The sequence below is a fragment of the Monodon monoceros genome, unplaced genomic scaffold (genome assembly GCF_005190385.1).
Source record: "Monodon monoceros isolate NGI ecotype Baffin Bay Population unplaced genomic scaffold, NGI_Narwhal_1 Super_Scaffold_4, whole genome shotgun sequence".
NCBI classification, from domain to species: Eukaryota; Metazoa; Chordata; class Mammalia; order Artiodactyla; family Monodontidae; genus Monodon; species Monodon monoceros.
The window spans coordinates 63,512,952-63,534,415 of record NW_021703781.1 but is presented as its reverse complement, the minus strand read 5'-3'; the positions used below and the strand labels follow the sequence as shown (position 1 = coordinate 63,534,415).

The 21,464-nt window shown below is 39.0% G+C and overlaps 1 protein-coding gene across 3 annotated transcripts in view; it reads right to left on the bottom strand.

Moving 5' to 3' along the window:
* SHOC2 (SHOC2 leucine rich repeat scaffold protein) overlaps positions 1–21,464 on the bottom strand; it is a 112,564-nt gene that overhangs the window by 68,578 nt on the left and 22,522 nt on the right. The window lies entirely within an intron of this gene.

The following is a 21,464-nucleotide window of genomic DNA, read 5'->3' as shown; positions in this document are numbered from 1 at the left end:
ACTAAAAGATCCCACATGCCACAACTAAACATCTCACGTGCTGCAACTAAAGATTCCACATGCCGCAACTAAATATCTTGCATGCCGCAACTAAAGATCCTGCACGCAGCAATGAAGATCCTGCACAGAGCAACAAAGAACCGGCGTGCTGCAACTAAGACCCTGCACAGCCAAATAAATAAATAATATATTTTTTAAAAAACGCTGTACACCAATGCTCATACCATTTATTTGTAATCCCCCCACCCACCCAAAAAAGGAATCAATCCAAATGTCCTTTGGTGAGTGAATGGTTAAACTCTGGTACATTCACACAAGGTAACACCACTCAGCAAAAAAAGGAATGAGCTACTGATATATGCAACAACCTGGCTGGATCTCAAGGCTATTAAGTTTAATGAAAAGGTCAATCTGAAAAGTTTATATACTTTATAATTCAATTTATGCAACATTTTTTGAACTGATGAAACCTATACAGATGGAGAATGGAACAGGAATTTTCAGGGGATAAGGACAAGGTAGGGAGGGAGAGTTCCTCTGAGATGATGAAACCATTCCATATCTTAACTGTGAACCTATACGTGGGATAAAAACATGCAGAATCATAGACACACACAAAAACACCTAAAAAAAAGGCAAAAAACCGAATATGGTCTTATAGTCCCGTATAGTATCAATGTCAATCTCCTGGTTTTCATATTGTACTCCAATTATATAAGATGCTAACATTAAGGGATGCTAAGTGAAGTGTTATTTTTGCAACTTCCTATGAGTCTATCATTATTTCTAAATAAAAAGTTAGGGGGAAAAAGTTCATTAATATAGGTTGAAATTCTACATTGCAGTTAATCTTCAAGAAGTTATTTATCACTGCCATTTTAAACCAGTTATCACTGAATATCTTCAATTATCTGAAAAGGATATTAAAATATTCCAACTACATATATGTTTGAGGACTGATTTTCTTCATATTCTTCAGCCAAAATAACATATTGCAACTGACTGAAACAATTATGAGAATTCAGCCATTATCTGTTAAGGAAGACATTAAGGAAATTTGCAAAAACTGTGAAACAAATCCACCTGTTTTGAAAAGTAATTATTTTTCATAAAAGTTTTTATTTATATTACATGTAATATGTCTTTTAAAAATTAATTTTTAAATTCCTTAATTTAAATTTCTAATATAGTAAATATGAGTAAATATAACCCTTATATAAATAAGTTCTGACGTTCCAAATAATTTTTTAAGATTGTAAAGTTGTTCTTAGGCCAAAAGGATAGATAACTGCTGCTAAAATACTCAGGGATGATGGAGCATCAGATGAACACCTTACTCTCAATTAATTTAGGAAAAAACAGGTTATTTTACTGAACTCCAAACTTCTAAGTTTGTGAACATTTAACAACTTTTAAAATGTTAATTAGAAATAATAGAAACAAAAGAACATGCTACAGACTAGGAACAGATCTTTGTAACTCATTTCTAAAAAAGGATTTGAGTCTAGAAAACATAGCAGATTTCTAAGAAAAGGCAAATACTGCACTAAGAAGTGGGCAGGCAATTCACAGGAGATATTTAAAAGTCCATTAAATACTCAATAGCACTAGTAATTAGAGAAATATGAAAAGCTATAACTGCCATCAGGTTAGCAGGTGAAAAAGTCTGCTAAAACCAACATGGGAGAAAGTGGAGCTGTGAGAACTCACACTCTGCTGGTAAAAGTATCAATTGTCAAAACGACTTTGGAGAGTAACTTGGCAAAAATTTGATGAATTAGAAAATGTCCAGGTAAACCCATTTGATCTATCAATTCTACTTCTAGGTATTTACAGTATGAAAACTTCTGTATTTGCACAAGCAGCCACTGCGGCAAGGTTATACTACCCAATGGAAAAATAAATCACTACACCTAAAGGAAGCAACAGAAACAGATCTCAGAAGAGATGGTAAACAATAAAAACAAAAAGACAGAAAACAGAAAATTCCTTCCAGAGTTAGCTCAAGATGGCAGAGTAGAAGGATGTGCACTCACCCTTTTTTATGAGAACACCAGAATCACAACTAACTGTTGAACAACCATCCACAAAAAAAATGCTAGAACCTACCAAAAAAGATACCCTACATCCAAAGACAAAGAATAAGCCACAACAAGACAGTAGGAGGGGTGCAACTGTGATGAAATCAAATCCCATACCCATGGGTGGGCAACCCACAAACTGGAAAACAATTATTCTACAGAAGTTCTCCCACTGGAGTGAAAGATCTGAGCCCCATGTCAGGCTTCCCAGTTGCCTGGAAGTCTGGCAACAGGAGGAGTCCCCGTCAGAGAATCTGGCTTTGAAGACCAGCAGGATTTGATCACAGGACTTCCACAGGACTGGGGAAAACAGAAACTCCACTCCTGGAGGGCACACACAAAGTCTCGTGTGAACCAGGACCCAGGGGAAAAAAGCAGTGACCTCTTAAGAGACTGGGCCAGACCTAACTGCTAGTATTGGAGGATCTCCTGCAGAGGCAGAGGGTGGTTGTGGCTCCCTGTGGGGACAAAGACACTGGCAGCAGTAGTTCTGGGAAGTACTCATTGGCTTGAGACCCTCACCTCCCGGAGGCCACCATGAGCCCCACCAAACAGCCTGTAGGCACCAGTGCTGGGTTGCCTCAGGCCAAACAACCAACAGGGAGGGAACACAGCCACACCCATCAGCAGACAAGTGGGTTAAAGTTTTACTGAGCACAGCCCTACCCACCAGAGGGACAAGACCCAGCTCCACCCACCACCCCTTCCTCCCAGTCAGGAAGCTTGCACAAACCTCTTAGATAGCTTCATCCACCAGAGGGCACACAGCAGAAGCAAGAACAACTACAATCCTGCAGCCTGGGGAACAAAAACCACAATCATAGAAAGTTAGACAAAATGAAACAGCAGAGGAATATGTCCCACCTGAAGGAACAAGATAAAACCCCAGAAAAACAACTAAGTGAAGTGGAGATAGGCAACCTTCCAGAAAAAGAATTCAGAATAATGATAGTGAAGATGATCCAGAAGCTTGGGAAAAAAATGGAGGCAAGGATCAAGAAGATGCAACAAATGTTTAACAAAGACCTAAAAGAACAAAAGAACAGATGAACAATACAGTAACTGAAGTGAAAAATACACTAGAAGGTATCAATAGCAGAATAACTGAGGCAGAAAAATGGATAAGTGACCTGGAAGACACAATGGTAGAAATCACTGCTGAACAGAATAAAGAAAAAACAATGAAAAGAAAAGAAGAATATCTAAGAGACCTCTGGGACAACATTAAAACACACCAACATTTACATTATAGGGGTCCCAGAAGGAGAAGAGTGAGAGAAAGGACCTGAAAATATATTTGAAGACGTAACAGCTGAAAACATCTCTAATATGGGGAAGGAAACAGTCACCCAAGTCCAGGAAGCACAGACAGTACCAGGCAGGATAAACCCAAGGAGGAACATGCCAAGACACATAGTAATCTAAATGACAAAAATTAAAGACAAAATATATTAAAAGCAACAGGGGAAAACAACAAATAACACACAAGGGAATTCCCATAAGGTCATCAGCTGATTTTTCAGCATAAACTCTGCAGGGCTGAAGGGAGTGGTACAATATATTTAAAGTGATGAAAGGGAAGAAGCTACAACCAAGAATACTCTATGTAGCAAGGCTCTCATTCAGATTTGACAGAGAAATCAAAAGCTTTATAGACAAGCAAAAACTAAGAAAATTCAGCATTACCAGACCAGCTTTGCAATAAATGCTAGAGGAACTTCTCTAGGCAGGAAGAGTCCAGCAACTTTAGCAAACCTTGTACATATACAGACTGCTATATCAAAACCTCATGGAAACAGCAAACCCCAAAACTACAACAGATACACACACAAAAGGAGAAAAAGCCATCCAAACACAACATTAAAGATGGTCATCAAACCACAAGAGAAGAAAACAAAAGAGGAAAGGAAGGGGTTTCCCTGGTGGCGCAGTGGTTGAGAGTCCGCCTGCTGATGCAGGGGACATGGGTTTGCGCCCTGGTCTGGGAGGATCCCACATGCCGCGGAGCGGCTGGGCCCGTGGGCCGTGGCCACTGGGCCTGCGCGTCCAGAGCCTGTGCTCCACAGCGGGAGGGGCCACAACAGTGAGGGGCCCGTGTACCACAGAAAAAAGAGGAAAGGAAGAAAAAAGACCTACAAAAACAAACCCAAAACAATTAAGAATATGGCAATAGGAACATACATATCAATAATTACCTTTAATGTAAACGAATTAAATGCTCCACCCAAAAGACAAAGAATAGATACAAAAACAAGACCTGTATATATACTGTCTACAAGAGATCCACTTCAGACCTAGGGACACATACAGACTGAAAGTGAGGGGATGGAAGAAGGTACTATATGCAAATGGAAATCAAAAGAAAGCTGGAATAGCAATACTCATTTCAGACAAAATAGACTTTAAAATAAAGACTGTTAAAGAGACAAAGAAGGATACTACATAATGATCAAGAGATCAGTCCAACAACAAGATATAACAATTGTAAATATATATGCACCCAACATAGGAGCACCTCAATAAATAAGGCAAATACTAACAGCCAAAAAGGGAGAAACCAACAGTAACACAACAATAGTGGGGGACTTCAACAACCCACTTCCATCAATGGACAGATCATGCAGGCAGAAAATCAAATAAGGAAACACAGGCCTTAAATGACACATCAGACCACATGGACTTAATTGATATTTATAGAAGAGCATTCTATCCAAATGCCACAGAATACACGTTCTTCTCCTGTGCACATGGAACATCCTCCAGGACTGACCACATGCTGGGCCACAAAAAGCAAGCCTCAGTAAATTTAAGAAAATTGAAATCATATCAAGCACCTTTTCCAACCTCAATGCTATGAGATTAGAAATAAACTATAAGAAAAATATGTAAAAAGCACAAACATGTGGTGGCTAAACAACATGCAACTAAACAACCGATGGATCACTGAAGAAATTAAAAAATACCTAGAGACAAATGAAAACAAAAGCACAACAATCCAAAACCTATGGGATGCAGCAAAAGCAGTTCTAAGAGGGGAGTTTATAGCAATAAAATCTTACCTCAGGAAACATGAAAAATCTCAAATTAACAACATAAACTTATACCTAAAGCAACTAGAGAAAGAACATCAAAACCTGAAGTTACTAAAAGAAATCATAAAGATCAGAGCAGAAACAAATGAAATAGAGACAAAGAAAACAATAGTAAAGATCAATGAAACTAAAAGCTGGTTCTTTGAAAAGAAAAACAAAATTGATAAACCTTTAGCCAGACTCATCAAGAATAAAAAAGGAAGAGGACTCAAATCAATAAAATTGAAAATGAATAATAAGTTACAACTGACACCACAGAAATGCAAAGGACCATAAGAGACTACTACAAGCAACTGTATGCCAATAAAATGGACAACCTGAAAGAAATGGACAACTTCTTAGAAAGGTACAATCTCCCAAGACTGAACCAGGAAGAAATAAAAAATATGAACAGACCAATCACAAGCACAGAAATTGAAAACTGTGATTTAAAAACTTCCAACAAACGAAGTCTAGGACCTGATAGCTTCACAGGTGAATTCTATCAAACATTTAGAGGAGAGCTAACACTTATCCTTCTGAAACTGTTCCGAGGAACGAAAACTCCCAAATTCATTCTATGATGTCACCGTCACCCTGATACCAAAACCAAAGATACCACATGAACAAAAAATTGTAGGCCAATATCACTGATGAACACAGATGCAAATATCCTCAACAAAATACTAGCAATCCAAATCCAACAATATATTAAAAGGATCATACAACAAGATGAAATGGGATTTATCCCAGGGATGCAGGGATTTTTCAACATCTGCAAATCAATCAGTGTGATACACATGAACAAACTGAAGAATAAAAACCATATGATCATCTCAACAGATGCAGGAAAAAGCTTTTGACAAACTTTAGCACCCATTTATGATAAAAACTCTCCAGAAAGTGGGCATAGAGGGAACACACCTCAACATAATAAAGGCCATATACGACAAACCTACAGATAACATCATACTCAACGGTGAAAAGCTAAAAGCATTTCCTCTAAGATCAGGAATAAGACAAGGATGTCCACTCTCACCACTTCTATTCAACACCATTTAGGAAATCCTAGCTACAGCAATCAGAGAAAAAAAAGGTATCCAAATTGGAAAAGCAGCTGAAACTCTCACTGTTTGCAGATGACATGATACTACACATCGAAAATCCTAAAGATGCTACCAGAAAGCTACTGGAGCTCATCAATGAATCTGGTAAAGTTGCAGGTTACAAAACTAATATACAGAAATCTGTTGCATTGCTATACACTAACAATGAAAGATCAGACAGAGTAATTCAAGAAACAATCCCATTCAGACTCTGGGAGGGCTCATGCCAAGGAGTACTTCCCAGAACTTCTGCTGCCAGTGTCCTTGTCCCCATGGTGAAACAGAGCCACCTCCCGCCTCTGCAGGAGACCCTCCAACACTAGCAGTGAATATAAATTATATTTAATAAGGAACATTAGAGACGAGGGGAAGATGGCGGAAGAATAAGACGCAGAGATCACCTTCCTCCCCACAAATACACCAGAAATACATTGACACGTGGAACAACTCCTACAGAACACCTACTGAACGCTGGCAGAAGACCTCAGACCTCCCAAAAGGCAAGAAACTCCCCACGTGCCTGTGTAGGGCAAAAGAAGAAAGAATAAACAGAGACAAATGGATAGGGACGGGACCGGCACCAGTGGGAGGGAGCTGTGAAGGAGGAAAGGTTTCCACACACTAGGAAGCCCCTTCGCGGGCGGAGACTGCGGGAGGCGGAGGGGGGAAGCTTCGGAGCCGCGGAAGAGAACACAGCAACAGGGGTGCGGAGGACAAAGCGGAGAGATTCCCGCACAGAGGATCGGTGCCAACCGGCACTCACCAGCCCGAGAGGCTTGTCCGCTCACCACCGGGGCGGGCGGGGCTGGGAGCTGAGGCTCGGGCTTCAGGGTCCGAGCGCAGGGAGAGGACTGAGGTTGGCGGCGTGAACACAGCCTACAGGGGGTTAGTGCACCGTGGCTGGCCGGGAGGGAGTCCGGGGAAAGATCTGGACCTGCGGAAGAGGCAAGAGATTTTTTCTTCCCTCTTTGTTTCCTGGTGCGTGAGAGGGGACTGGGAGCGCTGCTTAAAGGAGCTCCAGAGACGGGCGCGAGCCGCGGCTATCAGCACAGATCCCAGAGACGGGCATGAGACGCTAAGGCTGCTGCTGCCGCCACCAAGAAGCCTGGGTGCAAGCACAGGTCACTATCCACACCCCCCTTCCGGGGAGCCTGTGCAGCCCGCCACTGCCAGGGTCCCGGGATCCAGGGACAACTTCACCGGGAGAACACACGGCGCGCCTCAGGCTGGTGCAACATCATGCTGGCCTCTGCCGCCGCAGGCTCACCCCACACTCCGTGCCCCTCCCTCCCCGCCACTGGCCTGAGTGAGCCAGAGTCCCCGAAGCAGCTGCTCCTTTAACCCCGTCCTGTCTGAGTGAAGAACAGACGTCCTCCAGTGACCTACACGCAGAGGCGGGGCCAAATCCAAAGCTGAGCCCCTGGGAGCTGTGAGAACAAAGAAGAGAAAGGGAAATCTCTCCCAGCAGCCTCAGAAGCAGCGGATTAAAGCTCCACAATCAACTTGATGTACCCTGCATCTGTGGAATACATGAATAGACAGCAAATCATACCAAATTAAGGTGGACTTTGAGAGCAAGATTTATGATTTTTTCCCCTTTTTCTCTTTTTGTGTGTATGTGTATACTTCTGTGTGAGATTTTGTCTGTATAGCTTTGCTTCCACCATTTGTCCTAGGGTTCTATCCGTCCGTTTTTTTTTTCTTTTAATTTTTTTCTTAATAATTATTTTTTATTTTAATGACTATTATATTTTATCTTACTGTATTTTATTTTACTTTATCTTCTTTCTTTCTTTTTTTCCTTCCTTTCCTCCTTCCTCCCTCCTTCTTTCCTTCCTTCCTTTCTTTCTTTCTACTAATTCTTTCTTTCTACTTTTTCTCCCTTTTATTCTGAGCCATGTGGATGAAAGGCTCTTGGTGCTGCAGCCAGGAGTCAGTGCTCTGCCTCTGAAGTGGGAGAGCCAACTTCAGGACATTGGTCCACAAGAGACCTCCCAGCTCCACATAATATCAAAGGGCGAAAATATCCCAGAGATCTCCATCTCAACACCAGCACCCAGCTTCACTCAACGACCAGCAAGCTACAGTGCTGGACACCCTATGCCAAACAACTAGCAAGACAGGAGCACAACCCCACCCATTAGCAGAAAGGCTGCCTAAAATCATAATAAGTCCACAGACACCCCAAAACACACCACCAGACGTGGATGTGCCCACCAGAAAGACAAGAGCCAGCGTCATCCACCAGAACACAGGCACTAGTCCCCTCCACCCGGAAGCCTACACAACCCACAGAACCAACCTTAGCCACTGGGGACAGACACCAAACACAATGGGAACTACGAACCTGCAGCCTGCAAAAAGGAGACCCCAAATACAGTAAGATAAGCAAAATGAGAAGACAGAAAAACACACAGCAGATGAAGGAGCAAGATAAAAACCCACCAGGCCTAACAAATGAAGAGGAAATAGCCAGTCTACCTGAAAAAGAATTCAGAATAATGATAGTAAAGATGATCCAAACTTGGAAATAGAATGGACAAAATGCAAGAAACATTTAACAAGAACCTAGAAGAACTAAAGAGGAAACAAACAATGATGAACAACACAATAAATGAAAGTAAAAATACTCTAGATGGGATCAATAGCAGAATAACTGAGGCAGAAAAACGAGTAAGTGACCTGGAAGATAAAATAGTGGAAATAACTACTGCAGAGCAGAATAAAGAAAAAAGAATGAAAAGAACTGAGGACAGTCTCACAGACCTATGGGACAACATTAAACGCACCAACATTCGAATTATAGGGGTTCCAGAAGAAGAAGAGAAAAAGAAAGGGACTGAGAAAATATTTGAATAGAATATAGTTGAAAACTTCCCTAATACGGGAAAGGAAATACTTAATCAAGTCCAGGAAGCACAGAGAGTCCCATACAGGATAAATCCAAGGAGAAATATGCCAAGACACATATTAATCAAACTGTCAAAAATTAAATACAAAGAAAACATATTAAAAGCAGCAAGGGAAAAACAACAAATAACACACAAGGGAATCCCCATAAGGTTAACAGCTGATCTTTCAGCAGAAACTCTGCAAGCCAGAAGGGAGTGGCAGGACATACTTAACGTGATGAAGGAGAAAAATCTGCAACCAAGATTACTCTACCCAGCAAGAATCTCATTCAGATTTGATGGAGAAATTAAAACCTTTACAGACAAGCAAAAGCTGAGAGAGTTCAGCACCACCAAACCAGCTTTACAACAAGTGCCAAAGGAACTTCTCTAAGCAAGAAACACAAGAGAAGGAAAAGACCTGCAATAACGAACCCAAAACAATTAAGAAAATGAGAATAGGAACATACATATTGATAATTACCTTAAATGTAAATGGACTAAATGCTCCTACCAAAAGACACAGATTGGCTGAATGGATACAAAAACAAGACCCATATATATACTGTCTACAAGAGACCCACTTTGGACCTAGAGACACATACAGACTGAAGGTAAGGGAATGGAAAAAGATATTCCATGCAAATGAAAACCGAAAGAAAGCTGGAGTATCAATTCTCATATCACACAAAATAGACTTTAAAATAAAGACTATTAGAAGAGACAAAGAAGGACACTACATAATGATCAAGGGATCGATCCAAGAAGAAGATATAACAATTGTAAATATTTATGCACCCAACATAGGAGCACCTCAATACATAAGGCAAATATTAACAGCCATAAAAGGGGAAATCGACAGTAACACATTCATAGCAGGGGACTTTAACACCCCACTTTCACCAATGGACAGATCATCCAAAATGAAAATAAATAAGGAAACACAAGCTTTAAATGATACATTAAACAAGATGGACTTAATTGATACTTATAGGACACTCCATCCAAAAACAACAGAATACACATTTTTCTTGCTTAGAAACATTGTGCTCATGGAACATTCTCCAGGATAGATCATATCTTGGGTCACAAATCAAGCCTTGATAAATTTAACAAAATTGAAATTGTATCAAATATATTTTCCAACCACAACGCTATGAGACTAGATATTAATTACAGGACAAGATCTGTAAAAAATACAAACACATGGAGGCTAAACAATACACTACTTAATAACGAAGTGATCACTGAAAAAATCAAAGAGGAAATTAAAAAATACCTAGAAACAAATGACAATGGAGACACGACAACCCAAAACCTATGGGATGCAGCAAAAACAGTTCTAAGAGGGAAGTTTATAGCAATACAATCCTACCTTAAGAAACAGGAAACATCTCGAATAAACAACCTAACCTTGCACCTAAAGCAATTAGAGAACGAAGGACAAAAAACCCCCAAAGTTAGCAGAAGGAAAGAAATCATAAAAATCAGATCAGAAATAAATGAAAAAGAAATGAAGGAAACGATAGCAAAGATCAATAAAACTAAAAGCTAGTTCTTTGAGAAGATAAACAAAATCGATAAACCATTAGCCAGACTCATCAAGAAAAAAAGGGAGAAGACTCAAATCAACAGAATTAGAAATGAAAAAGGAGAAGTAACACCTGACACTGCAGAAATACAAAAGATCATGAGAGATTACTACAAGCAACTCTATGCCAATAAAATGGACAACCTGGAGGAAATGGACAAATTCTTAGAAATGCACAACATGCCAACACTGAATCAGAAAGAAATAGAAAATATGAACAGACCAATCACAAGTACTGAAATTGAAACTGTGATTAAAAATCTTCCAACAAACAAAAGCCCAGGACCAGATGACTTCACAGGCGAAATTCTATCAAACATTTAGAGAAGAGCTAACACCTATCCTTCTCAAACTCTTCCAAAATATACCAGAGGGAGGAACACTCCCAAACTCATTCTACGAGGCCACCATCACCTTGATACCAAAACCAGACAAGGATGTCACATAGAAAGAAAACTACAGGCCAATATCACCGATGAACACAGATGCAAATCCTCAACAAAATACTAGAAAACAGAATCCAACAGCACATTAAAAGGATCATAAACCATGATCAAGTGAGGTTTATTCCAGGAATGCAAGGATTCTTCAATATACGCACATCAATCAATGTGATCAACCATATCAACAAATTGAAGGAGAAAAACCATATGATCATCTCAGTAGATGCAGAGAAAGCTTTTGACAAAATTGAACACCCATTTATGATAAAAACCCTGCAGAAAGTAGGCACCGAAGGAACTTTCCTCAACATAATAAAGGCCATATATGACAAACCCACAGCCAACATCGTCCTCAATGGTGAAAGACTGAAAGCATTTCCACTAAGATCAGGAACAAGACAAGGTTGTCCACTCTCACCACTCTTATTCAACATAGTTTTGGAAGTTTTAGCCACAGCAATCAGAGAAGAAAAGGAAATAAAAGGAATCCAAATCGGAAAAGAAGAAGTAAAGCTGTCACTGTTTGCAGATGACATGATACTACACATAGAGAATCCTAAAGATGCAACCAGAAAACTACTAGAGCTAATCAATGAATTTGGTAAAGTAGCAGGATACAAAATTAATGCACAGATATCTCTGGCATTCCTATATACTAATGATGAAAAATCTGAAAGTGAAATCAAGAAAACACTCCCATTTACCATTGCAACAAAAAGAATAAAATATCTAGGAATAAAACTACCTAAGGAGACAAAAGGCCTATATGCAGAAAATTATAAGACACTAATAAAAGAAATTAAAGATGATACAAATAGATGGAAAGACATACCATGTTCTTGGATTGGAAGAATCAACTTTGTGAAAATGACTCTACTACCCAAAGCAATCTACAGATTCAATGCAATCCCTATCAAACTACCACTGGCATTTTTCACAGAAGTAGAACAAAAAATTTCACAATTTGTATGGAAACACAAAAGACCCCAAATAGCCAAAGCAATCTTGAGAATGAAAAACGGAGCTGGAGGAATCAGGCTCCCTGACTTCAGACTATAATACAAAGCTACAGTAATCAAGAAAGTATGGGACTGGCACAAAAACAGAAAGATAGATCAATGGAACAGGATACAAAGCCCAGAGATAAACCCACGCACATACGGTCACCTTACCTTTGATAAAGGAGGCAGAAATGTACAGTGGAGAAAGAACACTCTCTTCAATAAGTGGTGCTGGGAATCCTGGACAGGTACATGTAAAAGTATGAGATTAGATCACTCCCTAACACCATACACAAAAATAATCTCAAAATGGATTAAAGACCTAAATGTAAGGCCAGAAACTATCAAAGTCTTACAGAAAAAAATAGAACACTCTATGACATAAATCACAGCAAGATCCTTTTTGACCCACCTCCCAGAGAAATGGAAATAAAAACAAAAATAAACAAATGGGAGCTAATGAAACTTAAATGCTTTTGCACAGCAAAGGAAACCATAAACAAGACGAAAAGATAACCCTCAGAATGGGAGAAAATATTTGCAAATGAAGCAACTGACAATGAATTAATCTCCAAAATTTATAAGCAGCTCAATAACAAAAAAAGAAACAACCCAATCCAAAAATGGGCAGAAGACCTAAACAGACATTTCTCCAAAGAAGATATACAGATTGCCAACAAACACATGAAAGAATGCTCAACATCATTAATCATTAGAGAAATGCAAATCAAAACTACAATGAGATATCATCTCACACCAGTCAGAATGGCCATCATCAAAAAAATCTAGAAACAATAAATGCTGGAGAGGGTGTGGAGAAAAGGGAACCCTCCTGCACTGCTGGTGGGAATGTAAATTGGTACAGCCACTATGGAGAACAGTATGGAGGTTCCTTAAAAAACTAAAAATAGCGCTTCCCTGGTGGCGCAGTGGTTGAGCGTCCACCGGCCGATGCAGGGGACATGGGTTCGTGCCCCAGTCCGGGAAGATCCCACATACTGTGGAGCAACTGGGCCCGTGAGCCATGGCCACTGAGCCTGCACGTCCAGAGTCTGCGCTCTGCAACAGGAGAGGCCACACCAGTGAGAGAGCCGCGTACCGCAAAAAAAAAAAAAAAAAAAAACTAAAAATAGATCCACCATATGACCCAGCAATCCCACTACTGGGCGTATACCCTGAGAATACCATAATTCAAAAATAGCCATGTACCAAAATGTTCATTGCAGCTCTGTTTACAATGGCCCAGAGATGGAAACAACCTAAGTGTCCATCATCGAATGGATAAAGAAGATGTGGCACATATATACAATGCAATATTACTCAGCCATAAAAAGAAACAAGACTGAGCTATTTGTAATGAGGTGGATAGACATAGAGTCTGTCATACAGAGTGAAGTAAGTCAGAAAGAAAAAGACAAATACTGTATACTAACACATATATATGGAATTTAAGAAAAAAAAATGTCATGAAGAACCTAGGGGTAAGACAGGAATAAAGACACAGACCTACTAGAGAATGGACTTGAGGATATGGGGAGGGGGAAGGGTAAGCTGGGACAAAGCGAGAGAGAGGCATGGACATATATAGACTTCCAAACGTAAGGTAGATAGCTAGTGGGAAGCAGCCGCAAAGCACAGGGAGATCAGCTCGGTGCTTTGTGACCACCTGGAGGGGTGGGATAGGGAGGGTGGGAGGGAGGGAGACGCAAGAGGGAAGAGATATGGGAATATATGTATATGTACAACTGATTCACTTTGTTATAAAGCAGAAACTAATACACCATTGCAAAGCAATTATACTCCAATAAAGATGAAAAAAAAAAGAAACACTCCCATTTACCATCACATCAAAAACAATAAAAAACCTAGGAATAAACTACCTAAGGAGACCAAAGACCTGTACTCCAAAAACTATAATATGCTGGTGTAAGAAATCAAAGATGACACAGATGGAAAGATATACCATGTTCTTGGACTGGAAGAGTCAGTGTTATCAAAATGACTATACTACGGAAGGTAATCTGCAGATTCAATGAAATCCCTATCAAATGCCATTGGCATTTTTCATAAAAGTAGAACAAAAGAATCTTAAAATTTGTATGGAGACACAAAAGACCCAGAACAGCCAAAGCAATCTTGAGAACGAAAAACGGAGCTGGAGGAATCAGGCTCCCTGACTTCAGACAATACTACAAGGCTATAGTCATCAAAACAGTATGGTACTGGCACAAAAATAGAAATATAGATCACTGGAACAGGATAGAAAGCCCACAGATAAACCCACGCACCTATGGTCAATTAATCTATGACAAAGGAGATAAGACCGTACAATGTATAAAGACAATCTCTTCAACAAATGTGCTGGGAAAACTGGACAGCTATGTGTAAAAAAATGAAATTAGAAAAATTTTTAACACCATACACAAAAATAAGCTCAAAATGGATTAAAGACCTAAATGTGAGGCTGAACACCATAAAACTCTTAGAGGAAAACACAGGCAGAACACTCTCTGACATAAATTGCAGCAATATCTTTTTCGATCCATCTCCCAGATTAATGGAAATAAAAACAAAAAGAAACAAATGGGACCTAATTAAACTCAAAAGCTTTTACACAGCAAAGGAAACCATAAATAAAATGAAAAGACAACTCACAGAATGCGAGAAAATATTTGCAAATGATGTGACGGACGATGGATTAGTCTCCAATATTTACAAACAGCTCGTGTGGCTTAATATCATCAAAACAAGGAATCCAATCAAAAAGTGGGTATAAGACCTAAATAGACATTTCTCCAAAGAAGATATACAGATGGCCAAGGGGCACATGAAAAGATGTTCAATATCGCTAATTATCAGAGAAATGCAAGTCAAAACTACATTGAGATATCACCTCACACCAGTCAGAATGGCTATTACCAAAAAATCCACAAACAGTAAATGCTGGAGAGGGTGTGGAGAGAAGGAAACCCTCCTACACTGTTGGTGGGAATGCCAATTGGTACAGCCACTATGGAGAACAGTATGGAGGTTCCTTAAAAACTAAAAACAGAGCTACTATATGATCCTGCAATCCCACTACTGGGCATATATCCAGAGAAAAACATGGTCCAAAAGGATACATGCACCCTGATGTTCATTACAGCATTGTTTACAACAGCCAAGATATGGAAACAACCTAAATGTTCACTGACAGAGGAATCGATAAAGAAAATGTAGTATATATATACAATGGAATATTACTCAGCCATAAAAAAGAATGAAATAATGTCATTTGCAACAATCTGGATGGACCTAGAGATTATCATATTGAGTGAAGTCAGACCGACAAAGTGAAATATCGTATGATATTGCTTATACGTGGAATCTAAAAAACAGATGCAAATGAACTTATTCACAGAACAGAAACAGACTCACAGACTTAGAGAGCAAACTAATGGTTATTGGGGGGAAGGGTGGGGAGAAGGGATAATTAGGGAGTTTGGGACTGACATGTACACAGTGTTATATTTTAAATGGATAACCAACAAGGACCTACTATATACAGGGAACTCTGCTCAATATGTAATAACCTAAATGGGAAAAGAATTTGAAAAAGAATAGATACGTGTACATGCATAACTGAATCACTTCACTGTACATGTGAAACTTACACAACATTGTTAATCAACTATACTCCAATATAAAATAAAAAGATTTTTTAAAAAAGACAAAAAAATATAAGTTGCAGAATGGTAAAGAATGGTTCCACGTGTATAAAGTTTCAAAACATACAAATTAATGCATATGGCCTGTGAATACATACATACATACATACACAAAGGATTGAGAAACATCAAATTTGGGATGGTGGTTTCTAAGCTGTAGTTCAGGGTAAAGACAAAGTAAGATAGAACGCTAACCCAATGTTTGACAAGTGGATTTCATAGAGTCCAAAGTTATGTTTTCATTTTGAAGCAAATGCTCAAATGAACCTTGAGTTCCTCTCCTGGCTGTTTGAAAGATCTAGAAAGACATCTTCACTAGTTATTAGAAGAATATTTATTTAACAAATACAATGAGAAGTAATGTTTTATCTATCAAATTGATTAAAAAATAAAAAAGAACCATGCTGGTGAGGACACAGAGAAACTTGCACCCTCACAGACTGCTGATGGGCATACAATCCAGTAAAGACTTTCTGAAAATGTGGCGTCTTCATAATATGATTGACTTGGCACTTTTTGTTTGTTTGAAGAAAAATATAAATGTATGTGAGAGTTACACATCTGTGTAGGAACACAGAAAAAAATAAAAGAATATACTCTCAAACTGTTCATTTAAGTGCTTACTCCTCTCTCTGGAAAAGACAATGGAGTTAGAGGTTATGAGAGAGAGATAAGAGGAAATGCCAGGGAATGAGGTAAAGAAATGGAAGTTGAGAGCAAATCATAAAGGGCCATGGATACTGAACTAAAAGAGTTTGGACTCTATCACAAATTCTTCACCTAGGATCTTACAAGCACATGGAGGACAGTGATGAAACAGCTATGCATTCTGAGCCTGACTTATCTGGAAAGGAAGTTATGTGTCTGCATGTGCCACAGTCTAGCAGTACTGAAGGAAGACAGATCTGTCATCAAGACTTCAGCTAAGCCCTTTCCCAAAAAGCAAATCTCCACTCCCTCTGCTTTTACCTGCCCAGTCCTAATGGCGTTAAGACTTGTTACCTCAGCTTAGATAGATTGAGAAGTTTATCAACTACTATCACATGATTACCTTTGATTTCCCAAGTAACCCTCTGTGAAGTAGGCACCCCGAGAGTGTTATTCTCATTAACAGATGAGTTAACCAAGGTTTATGGAAGTTAAATCATTTGCCCAATAGCACGGTGGGAATCTGACAATAACACCACTAGAGGTAGCAGCAGTGCTAAATGCTTTTTAGCTCATATATCGTTAAGTCCTTGCAACAATTCTGAAGCATATTAAAGTCCATTTATAGATAAGGAAACTAAGGCTCAAGAGCAATCAAACAACTTGTCAAAGACCACACAGACCATAATTGGCAAGTCACAAGACTAACATAGTTCTGACTGCAAAACCCTTGTCTTAACCAATATACTATTTCAGAATACATTAAGTGGTTATACATAATCATGTAAATAAGCAGGATTAGACACATGAACCAAGGAAAATTTCTGACAAAACAAGACTTGAAAAGGTAGGACTGCTTTCTATAGTCTGAAGAAATGCTGAATAAAAAAAGCCAAAACAGAAAATCTAAATATCTGTCTTTAAAAAATTATCGCCCCCCCCCATATAGATCACACTAGTAGTTTACTTAGCAATCTGGCAGTTAAAAGGTAAATGTTTTCCAATAATATATTATTATATGTCTATATGCATAATTCATATAACCTCAAGTTCAACGAGTTCAACTATTTTCTACTGGGCTTCCCTGGTGGCGCAGTTGTTAAGAATCCGCCTGCCAACGCAGGGGACACGGGTTCGAGCCCTGGTCCGGGAAGATCCCACATGCCGCGGAGCAACTAAGCCCGTGCACCACAACTACTGAGCCTGTGCTCTAGAGCCCGCAAGCCACAACTACTGAGCCCACATGCTGCAACTACTGAAGCCCGTGTGCCTAGAGCCTGTGGTCTGCAACAAGAGAAGCCACCGCAACGAGAAGCCCGCGCACCGCAACGCAGAGTAGCCCCCGCTCGCCACAACCAAAGAAAGCCCGCGCACAGCAACAGAGACCCAATACAGCCAAAATAAATTAATTAAAAAAAATTATTTTTTACTGAGTGGTATCTTCTGGAAAAGTATGATAAAAGCAATATATTTTATAAATTAATTTGAATTCAGTACCTTAGAGTTTAACTCTACAACCATTTAGGCCCACTTTTCCATTAATAAAATATATAAATGTTTCAATAACTGACCACTAGGAAGTGATGATGCATCTCAATTTAGAAAAGAACCTGACTCAGGCATCCTTGGCCCATGCACTAATTATTAAAAACTAGCACTGACTATTCCCTTACAGTAATATTGTCATATAATCCAGCAATCCCACTCCTGGGCATATATCCAGAGAAAACCATAATTCAAAAAATACATGTACCCCAATGTTCACTGCAGCACTATTTACAATAGCCAGGACATGGAAGCAACCTAAATGTCCATCAACAGAGGAATGGATAAAGAAAATGTGGTGTGTATATACATATATACATACACACTCACACACACACACACACACACACACACACACACACACACACAATGGAATATTACACAGCCATAAAAAAGAACAAAATAATGCCATTTGCAGTGACGTGGATGGCCCTAGAGATTGTCATACTGAGCAAGTCAATGACAAATACCATGATATTGCTTATATGTGAATCTAAAAAAATGGTACAAATGAACCTATTTACAAAACAGAAATAGAGTCACAGATGCAGAACACAAACTTATTGTTACTAAGGGGGAAGGGGGGAGGGGTAAATTGGAAGATTGGGATTTGACATATACACACTACTATATATAAAATAGATACCTAAAAAGAACCTACTATACAGCACAGGGAACTCTACTCAACACTCTGTAATGATCTATATGGGAAAAGAATCTAAAAAAGAGCAGATGTATGTATATGTATAACTGATTCACTTTGCTGTACAGTAGAAACTAACACAACATTGTAAATCAACTATACTCCAATAAATTTTTTTAGAAGAGTACATGCTTATTTTTTAACTAGTTTTCTCTTGTCTAGGATAAAGAGAATTATTCAGATGAGTGAGGGGGGAACTGGATGTCCAGAGACTTTAGGAGTTCTAGCTATATTAAATTTGACCCACCTTATAATCTAATTCAGTCTCTACCCTGTATTCTCATGTTAAATGTAGGTATCACCTAGCTAGCTTCTGTCTCTAAAGGATTTTGGTTAAAAGTACTACAGAAAAACAAATGCAATTAAAAAATAAAAAGTATAAGATCCAGGGCTGTGGGTTTGGGCTCCAAATCCCTTGATTAATTACAATGTGATTTCTACTTCCCTTACATTTCTAGGCCTCAGTTTATCTGAAAAATGAGTTTGGGGAGTTATATGATCTCATAGGTACCTCAAAGCTCTAAAACTCCTACTGCTAAGTCTTCACAGAAAGTAGTTCCAAAGACCAACTGTGGGTGTTCAACACATAGTAGGATATTTAAGAATTACCTTCAGACTGGAAAATTCATTCTAACAAAATGTCCAGGTCAAAACCCAAACCCTTAGAATTACAGAAAAGATACTTCCAAAATTAAGTGTGTTCTGATTATATTTACATTCTGGGACAGTAGTTACCATCTATATATATTAAAAAGCTTACTTGGTCCACATGGCTATAGGTAATCATAGCTGCAAATGTTTGGAAATACCCTTACAATGTATTAATCACAATATGTCCTGTAATACAGTCTCAGCATTTCCCAAAACGTATTTCTACAACATCTAGTTCCATGGTCAAATAGGTTTAGAATAAAATGTGTTTCTGCTGTCTGACAGCAGAAATTATTAGTACTTTTAATATAATAATGTACTTTTTTTTTTTTTTTTGGCTGAGTTGTGTCTTCGTTGCTGTGCGCAGGCTTTCTCTAGTTGCGGCAAGCAGGGGCTACTCTTCGTTGTGGTGCACGGGCTTCTCATCGCGGTGGCTTCTCTTGCTGTGGAGCTCGGGCTCTAGGTGCATGGGCTTCAGTAGTTGCAGCACACGGGCTCAGGAGTTGTGGCATGCAGGCCCTAGAGCATGTGGGCTTCAGTAGTTGTGGCACATGTGTCCAGCAGTTGCGGCTCACAGGCTCTAGAGCACAGGCTCAGTAGTTGTGGCTCACAGGCTTAGCTGCTCTGCAGCATGTGGGATCTTCCTGGACCAGCAATCAAACCCATATCCCCTGCACTGGCAGGCGGATTCTTAACCTCTGTGCCACTAGGGATGTACCTACTATAATAATGTACTCTTGATGACGAATATAATATACAAGATTTCCCAATTTATTTGCATCAGGAAACCTTTTCTGAGGAATATCTGTATCACATAGTTTCAAGTGAAAAGCACAAATATTTAGCAGTAAATAAAGGTCACTGTTAGACAAATTAGAACACTGATAGAACTTTACAGAATTATTTTAAAATTTGATATTTAAAAAACACTGGATCAATAATTGGAGTAACAAACACTTAAAACTGAAATCTCCAATAATCTACCAGGCATTACAATTCTCTGTAAGGATATTAGAATGAGCTTTTGTATCTGGGGCTAACAAAGTAATATATTCAGTCACACAGTCATATAGGAATGGGGTGGAAAAAATATCTACCTTCTCTGAGCTGTCACCCTGCTCCTGCTAGTAGACAAAGGGTAGGTAAAACAGAACTGGGTCAAATGAATATATGTTCAAATCAGAGAACAGAAGAAAACTTGCCCACTAAGCTATCAAGATTTTTCAAACATATTTCTTTTAATAGAGTCATTAAGTGAGGAAAATAATTGACATTTCCCTTGAAAAACAAGATGCCATTCAGAATACCAGATTATTCCAGAACTAACATGTATTATGCCAAAAGGCTTAAAATAAAAAATTCTAGTGGTAGCAACTAAAGTACAAAAGTTCAATTTTCAGATTCAACTGAAAAAGGAATCAACATCTAAATAAACTAAAGAACTAAAGAGTACTCTAATTCCTAACTACAGGCATTAGTTTCTAGTCTCATTTTTAATGCTTTGTAATGTACAAGGCTTCAGAAATATAAATTAAGTAATACAATCAAACTCAAATGTTTGTGTTTTTTTAATTAAAAAAATGATCTAAAAGAACCTCTGTAAATGAACTGTTTTCAACTTTCAGAAAACTACATCAGCACATATTTTATTCCTTGTACTTTTTTTTTTTCAACTGACAAAATAACTTTAATGACCTCTAAGGTTAACATTTAACTCTAAAGTCTATGTTTTTTTTTTTTTTGCAGTACGCAGGCCTCTCACTGTTGTGGCCTTTCCCGTTGCGGAGCACAGGCTCCGGACGCGCAGGCTCAGCTGCCATGGCTCACGGGCCCAGCCGCTCTGCGGCATGTGAGATCTTCCCAGACCAGGGCACGAACCCGTGTCCCCTGCATCAGCAGGCAGACTCTCAACCCCTGTGCCACCAGGGAAGCCCTAAAGTCTATGATTTAACCACATAATGAAGGCTACTAACACTATACATACATATATATATATATATATATATATATATATATATATATATAT